We start from the raw sequence: 8,469 nt of genomic DNA on the forward strand, positions 1-8,469 counted from the left end.
GCTGCATGTTTTCTGCACATCTTAATCTGTCTATCAGTCATCATTCTAGAGCTGTTACTTTCCCATAAGATATCCTGTCTCTGCTGACATTCTTCTCTTTCCTCGCCTTTATGCTACGACACTCCTCTTCTTCTCCTCACACCTGTGCATTACAGGAACACGGCAATGTTAGAAAATATCTCCAAATCAAACTATTACATTGGTACATTGGTTAATGGTCAAACTGCATCATCATTGTCTCTCTTCTCTGCTGGTTCCATGAAAAAACTAAATCTACAAACTAACAAGAGGAGCCTCTTCACTTTTTCGTCTTCATATCAGAGGTGCTTTTTTCCAGCCTTTCTTCCACATGCCTGACACACTTGCAATGGTGCCAATTTTATGGGGTCATACATATACAGACACACCTGTGTGTATACTGTATTTCATTCTCACCTTTTCTCGTTCTAAAAGCACATTGTGTATGTGGTGTTTTTATGTTTTTATGTTTTGTTTTTTTTGTTTTGCCTTGTCTGCTCTTTTCTTTCTCCTCTCTTGTTGTGTCTCAGTTCCGTAATTACAACCCTGGACTCAAGCAGTGATGGTAAATGCTTTTCTATTCCCCGCTCTCCATCACTCCCCCTGAATATCCATCTTTCTATGTCTCTCACCAAGCAAATTACATCTCGGTTACTATAGAGACATATTTATTGAATGTTTTTTTTTTTTTTTTAATGCACTCTCATACTTCCCGTTTTTCTTTTCCTCCCATCTTTTTCCACAGCTCCACCTGTATTTATTCTTCCTGGGCTCTCATGAATTGATGGTCATCTGTGTCTTTTCCCTCATTGCTTTTGCCTCCTTTGTTGTCTGAGAAGCCACTTCAACTTCTCTTGTGACTAATAGGTGTCATTTGTAACGAAAAAATTTGATTTGAATATGCCGGATAGATTTTCAATGAGTCTTCAGGGCCACTGTTGTTGTCTTGTATTATATGTAAGCAGATAAAGAAGTCTCTTTTACAACACGTGCTATCCATTACTATTGACTGTGTAAGTGGCCCCCACTGAATACAAAACTAAGATGTAAGCAATCTGGCTCTGTCTTCTTCTCCACATCGTCAGAGATACAGTTTTTTAATCTGCTGTTCTTTCTCTCTTTTTCTGTTTGTTCATCCCTCTTGTAAAGCTGCTGAGCCTGTCCTCCTTATGTTCCCTCTTTGGATCAGTGAAAGCTGAAACAGAAGGAGAATCAAACTTCAATACCCCTTTGTTAGTGATGGAGATGCACCCACAGAAGAATGGAAAATTGAAAAACACCCAAAGGTGAATATTGCATGTTTGTACAGCTGTTTGCTTGAATTGCTTTATGTTGAATAACGTCTTAAGTCAAAAGTGTAAGAAAAGGTGACATTTATGAAATAGTGGCAGTCTGAAAAGTGGAGGAGTTGTAGCAGTTGAAGAGAGATATGTACAATGATTTTACAATAAAAAGGAAAAACTAACCCTGCATGACAGAACCTTTAAAAAAAGGAAGCCCTAGTTCTTCTTTCAGTAATTATATAATCTCATTTTAAATCAGGATCATGAAAAAGATGTTGCCACCACATCCAGAAGAACAAGCAAGCAAGCAGACCTTTAACTAAATTGTTTATTCTTTTCAGTTTGGAGAACACGAGTCATCCGAATACGACATTGACTGTTACTGAAAGAGGTATTTTTTTGCATTATCTGAAGAGTGTATTGTCTCAAAGCTGACAAAAAGCCTTTTTTCTCATCTCGTAAAAATGTGACATTTTGAAGATACATGGTTTTCATAAGAGGATGAGGATAGTTTCAGCATATTAAACATTGCTGCAGTCTCCTTGAAAATGAACAAATAGAACAACATTAAGTTAAGAAAAATATTGATATCTGTTCTACTCATTTGTTCTCAGTAGTTGTCGGTGAGACAGTGAGGCAGCGGTCCAAAGGAAGGACAACCAGTGAACCGATGACAGGGTCATGAGTGACTGTTTATTAATGTACCAGAGCAGCAGAGTCCTGTCCACCAGGTCCAATCCCACTGAGGAACTACTGTAATACCAGTTGATAAAATATAAAGTGCGGGCTATGATACAAGGGTGTCAGCCCATGTTGGCCCTGTCCCCTGCCCAAAGCCCCTACAGTGAGTGCGGGTGTTGGAATTGGACTCTGGAAAAGTGGAAGTACATGGTGTTTTCTTGTCTTTACTTGAGCGAGTAGATGTTTATGTGCTGTACTGTAATCATCTCTGTGCCAGTGATGAAAATGTGACTAAAACAACATTGAAACAACATCAGGACGAAGTGATGGATGGAAACTCAAGCCTGACACAGAAGCTGGATTAAAAGCTCTAAATGTTGATGTTCAGATATTGTTCTTTATATATACAGAATATCTCAAATTTCTTCATTGAAAACTTGTTCATAAATGTTTCCACATTTGCTAACAAAATAATTGATAAGGAGGATCAGATTCCATATGCAAAGTGAAATAAAGCACAGCATGATTAAACCGGGCAAACTCAGGGGGAAAATATAACATTGGTATATTTATGAAACTTTTATCATCCTAAACATACATCAGCTAAGACTCACTAAAGTCACCTTGTACACATAGATTATTGCCGTGTTCTTCTGTTTGAAGGGCCTCTTTCTATAGAATTCACATTTGAAGCTGATGGAAGAGTATTTGCGGCACTGGAAGGTTTCCCAGAAATTTTCTGGAGATCACCTTGGGAGTCCAGAAACAGAGTCGTTTGTTGGTGGGACTGAGGAGGAGCTGGAGGAATAAAATCTGTGCAAGATGCAACACACATGGACTGCTGTTGTTGGATCTACCTGAAATGAACTGAAATGACAAAACAGTAGCTATAGAAAATAACTGTTTTCAAACTACCCCCCCCCCACACACACACACACACATTATATCCTAAACGCTGAACTAAAATAAAGCAATCATTTTGCTGCTGACTCAATAAATCTTTTTAGACCAAACGTATGATTGCATGAAATCTCACATATCATGGATTTAATCTGTGCAGAGATTTTATTTGCTGCCTCCATTGAGTGTGAAAGTGAGGCCTTAAAATCAGACTAAAAAACAGTTTGCGTACTTCTAACTGGAGTCATATTTGTTTCTGATTTCATTCATTAAATATATTACAATCAGATAAATGTTAAAATGCTAGTTTATTTATTTTTCTTACTCCTCATGAGCTCATATGTTGAAAATAAAACTATAAACTGAGATGATAATGCAGCTATAATTTGGATCATTAAGTATTTTAATTAAAATATTAAAATGAAACTTACCTCTCTGTGTGGACTGTTGAGCAAAGTTAGAGTAATTTTTGTGTCTTTTTCATTGTGGAGTGTTTGACTCTAGTCTTTACAATTCTCTTCAATTGAAATATTTTCCTCATTGCTTGTATTCATTTTTTTAAAAATTATCTACAGTCAAGAAGGTTCCTAGCCTCATAAAAATATGAACCCTATAAGAATGTTGGTTTAAAGTAGAATTTTCAATCTCAATTTAGAAACCTCTATGACCACAGCTCGGTGCTGACAACTTGTTTTACAAGGTCCTTACATCGTGTACGACTGAAATGTATTCTTTCTCTAACTGGAAAAGAATCATGGAGAATATTTTATATGCCTCAGTGTGGGGTATGATAAAAAAAAACCCTATATTTCTGTTATGAACAATCTGCAGCCCTGGAGCATGTTCCGCTCTTCTCGCTCTGTTTCCATTTTCTTCAAGTCTCCATACTGTCTTCTTCTCATCTCCTTGCCGTCCCCTCTTGCAGCATTTGTCAATGATTAGTAGAGTCAGATGGAAGCAAGTGAAGGACGTGAGGCTCGCTCTGCCAATTCTGTCGCTTTGTTTCTCCTTTTCATTTGCTGACTGCAGCGTCTTCCTGCTCTCTGTCCACTTTCTCTGCATCATCTGTGTGTGCCAGGACTCAACAATTCATCCTCTCCTCTCCTTCTCTGTCCCCAACACTCCTCTGCTCCTCCTCTCCCTCCCAGATGGGCTGAGTGAACCCTCGGTAGTAAAATTAACTTTGAGATGAACGAGGCTACAGCTGTTTGCGCATGCAGTTTGATATTCTGCCAGAGAAGCAGCAAAGATTCTGTCTTAGTCTATTTACTGCCAAGATGCTCCACTTTTGTGACTTCTCAATTTATGTAGTTGTGTCTAAAAAGAAGCATCTCCCCTAAGTGCCAAGAGATCTCCTCCATCTATTCACAGTCAAAGAGGAGGCAGCGCGGCTGAAATGAATGTCGAATTGCAACCTGATCGACACAAACTTGAAGAGAACACAAATCCCTCTGCCTCTCAGTCATGTCTGTCTGAACAAGTAAAAGACTAAAAGGACACCCATCCTTTTTATCAGCTTTGTGCTTTGATAGGAGATGCCGACATATACAAGCACTGTAGTTTTTTGTATAAATGCTTGCCTTTGATATCAACATAAGCTGAAGTGGTGACAGTGATGCCTTTATGTAAAGTCCTAACAATACATAGCTCCACTTAGTGGGGCCTGCGCTTGTAGGAGGATCAAAACTGTCAGATAAATGAGTGTCTTTGTTGTCGTTGCAGTGCTCATGGCTTTCTTCATTAAATGTACATGTTTTTTCCAGCTCTCTGAATGTCACCATTTCTTTTTAATTGTTTTTTTTGTGGAAAGCAATCTGATGGAAATTTGGAAGACAAGCTTATATGGTAGGAAATAAGTTAATTGTTCCCTTAGGATGTGTTCCAGCAGGCCGAACCACTTGGAAGGTTTGATTTTTTTCCCACTGTCAAACACATATTTTACTTGTAAATGATTATCAAGTTAATACTGTACTGCAGAAGCTGCAGCGATGGCGCAGTTGCCCTGAGTGTGTGTAGATGCATTGATACACATCATTCCATCGCAAAGTTTGACATGTTATGAATGCAATCTTGCAAATAATTAATTTCATGAGACTGGCATGTTTTCCAGTTATCTGACTTCTTTATTTACATTTGTATTCATTTCCTTTTTGAGGAGAAAGTGAATGTTGTGGATGTTCAGTCAATAGATGTGACCAGGAGATCTACCACAAAGGAAGACACAGAAAACTAAAGAAGTTTCTGGTAACTCTCACATGGCGATCTGGTGGCCGCTGGTTTGTGATTTAAATTATTAATTGATAGTTATTTTCTTGTTGCTCAAGGATGTGGATTCTCAGGCTGAATCTGGCTGCCGAGCCTTTCTTCCCCTCCTCATAAGATGGTTGAAAGTGATATCTCCTAATGATTAGCCTCTCATTCTCCTCCCCACCTCCCCTCACCCTTGTCATCTTTCAGTAAATGAGGGAAAGTGATACGGTTCTCTAATGACCACTGTGAATAATCACCATCTAAATAAAGGCCCTGTTTAGTGAGAGATCTCCCGGTCTTTTACTATGTTTCTCCATTCTCTCTTTAACCCTGCACTGGCCTGCTAAATGATGAACATACATTTCTGGCCTTATCTCTCTGCAAATTTCACATCCTCAATTTTATTTTTTATATAATACATGCTTTATAGCTAGACCGCTGTCCCTCTTTCATTACTGATCTTCTTGCGGGTAAAGCCTTTTTATTTTTATTTTTTTGATTCCTCTAAAAACCAGATGGCCATTTCTATGTGCTTGTCAGTTTTCACATCCTCAGTCCATTACAGCTGTTGGGACTGTGAGCAAATGTGCATTTTTCTCTCCACAGATCAGAGAGGAGCTCAAATTGACATCCATTTCAGCCGCACGTTTAGCTTTTATATCCTCAGCCAGAGTGAACGTTAAGAGGAGCGGGACGACATGAAAGAGAGAGTGCTGTGGAGATAAAAGAAAAGCACTAGAGAAACCTTGCTGTCTGTCCGCACGTTTATTTTGTGCTTACTAAAGTTCTTCTTCTCACACATTCTCGCTCTCTTCGTTCGAGTAAGGAGGAGCTGAGTTATTAAAACGCCAACCTTTCCAACAAGAGGCAATAAATCAAACTAAATATCCAGGGGAGAGAGAGGGGGAGAGAGGTAGGAGAGAGGCAAAACAGGAGAGAGAGAGGGAACTTGGAAATGAAAAATAGGGAATGAATAAGTCTAGGAGGAGGATTTGATGAGCAGAAGGTTTGGGAATGAGGGAGAGGAGACGCAATGAGAGAGTGATATTATAAATTGATGTTTGGGATGAGAGAGAAGAAAGTAGAGAGGAAAATAATGAGAGCCTTATCCGGCTGGTCTGATGCCTGCCCTTGCCTCATCCACTTTGATTACAGACAGACAGGCTGCCCAATCAGGGTTAATTCATCATCACTGCAAATTAGCCAGTCAGCGAGCGAATGATTTTTCAAGGCAGCTATAAATGCATTTCTTCAACAGTGGCAAAATATGACATCAGGTATCGTGACGTGATGATGATGAACAAAAGATCTCTGAGAGGGTGGATGTGATGCTCGACTCATAAAACAGTCTGTGGATCTGGACATGTACATGCTCCCCTGAAACAGCTCAAACGGAGGAGGTTATTTGTTCCCTGTGTGTGAGCGGAAAGAGAGTGTGACAAATGAGAAAGGGAGCACACAATTCTGCCAACATCATTATCACTGGGAACTGAACAGTTGGATGATAGTTTCCAGAACAAAATCCTACAGCAGTCCTCATATTACATCACATCACATGACACATTTAGCTTCACCCATAGGAGATCATCACTGGCACTTTGCTGATGACATCACTTTATTTGGGTCTAGACCAGTCCGAGTTAACTATACTTAATTTATGAATCCTGAAAACATACTGCTAGGATTTGGAATCATGCATTCATCATCAGCTATTTGCGAAAATACATGTCAGTTTTCACAAAGGTGGGCCAAACTCTATTTTATATCGACACATAACTTCTAACCTTTGACTTTGAATCTTGCCATGTCTCAGAAATTTATTTATACATATTTATAAATGTGAAACCCCTCCAAAGTGACTTTAATCTCCCAGATCAAGGCTGTGATCTGGATGGCTTGCTATTGTTTTATGGTTTAGGTAAGTTACTGGCTAGCAGCACATGGACCAATCTCATAATGTTATAGAAAAAGTGACCCATAATCCAACCTACCTTAATATTTAATCAATGTTGTCCCAAATTAAAAATTCTGAAAACTTCATTAGAAATTAGAAAGTTTGTGGAATCAAACTCAGATATCATCATATAATAAGCATGTCTTTGAACACATGTGGTGGATATAAAAGAGCTGAAATGAAGATTTGGATTAATATTAATTGATTGAATAATTCTTTTTTTTATGGCTGTGCAAAACAAGCTATTTGAAAATGATATCTCGATCTGTATTTTTCCACAAATTGTGTTTTATAATCCAAACAATTATATTATAAATAAATCAATTATATTTTTGTACAAACAATTCATCCTCTCCTCTCTTTCTCTGTGTTTTTGCATATTTTTGTGAATGACAGTCAGCTGCACCTCAGCTGCATATAATGGAGTAAAACCCAGTGTACTTCTTCCTGATCGTAAAGCTTGTCCTTTAATATTTTATAGTTATAGAGACACAGGACGAGGAGGCAGTTTGAGCATGTCATGTAGAGGGCTCTGAGATTAAGTGGTTAAATGGTTCAGGCCCTCATAAGGAGTTGCTTTTTCTCCTTCATGCCCTGCTCCCTCTCTCCAGCCCATTCATCTTTAAATGCTTAATTCGAGAAGAGAGACATCAATCATAACTCAGACTCACAAACACACACGCCCACACACACGCCCACGCACACGCACACACACACACACACACACGCCCACACACACGCCCATGCACACGCACACACACACACACACACACGCACATACACACACACACACACACACACACACGCTCATTACTCCTATCCACATGCTGTATATTATGTAGTGTTCATAGATTGACACTACTCTGTGTACATGCATGTGTGTCTATGTGTGTGTATGTGTGTGTGTGTGTGTGTGTGTGTGTGTGTGTGTGTGTGTGTGTGTGTGTGTGTGTGTGTGTGTGTGTGTGTGTGTGTGTGTGTGTGTGTGTGTGTGTGTGTGTGTGTGTGCGTGTGTGTGTGTGTGTGTGTGTAGGTGTGTGTGTGTGTGTGCGAATTTTGGGATTCGGGAGACTTCCTTGGTAATGGAGAGATTCAGGGAGCGTGAAAGAGAGATGGAGCAATAAAGAGTAACACTCTCGTTCTCTCTCCTGATTCACTTCATGCATTTTAAAGAGAAAGCAATTATTATTTGCCCACTCTAAGAATAATTATGTCAATTTTAACAAGCTTTCTCTGGAGGCAATGATTTTTATTGTAAAACTCCTGAAGTTTTGGGGGGTAAGATATGACTTTATACACATGAACATTGAATCAAGTGATTTCCCTGCTGAGATTGAATTTGAGGCACCTATATGAAATAGAATCCAGCTGTTAGATAACAAA

This window comes from Antennarius striatus, chromosome 9, assembly GCF_040054535.1.
Source record: "Antennarius striatus isolate MH-2024 chromosome 9, ASM4005453v1, whole genome shotgun sequence".
In the NCBI taxonomy this organism is placed as follows: Eukaryota; Metazoa; Chordata; class Actinopteri; order Lophiiformes; family Antennariidae; genus Antennarius; species Antennarius striatus.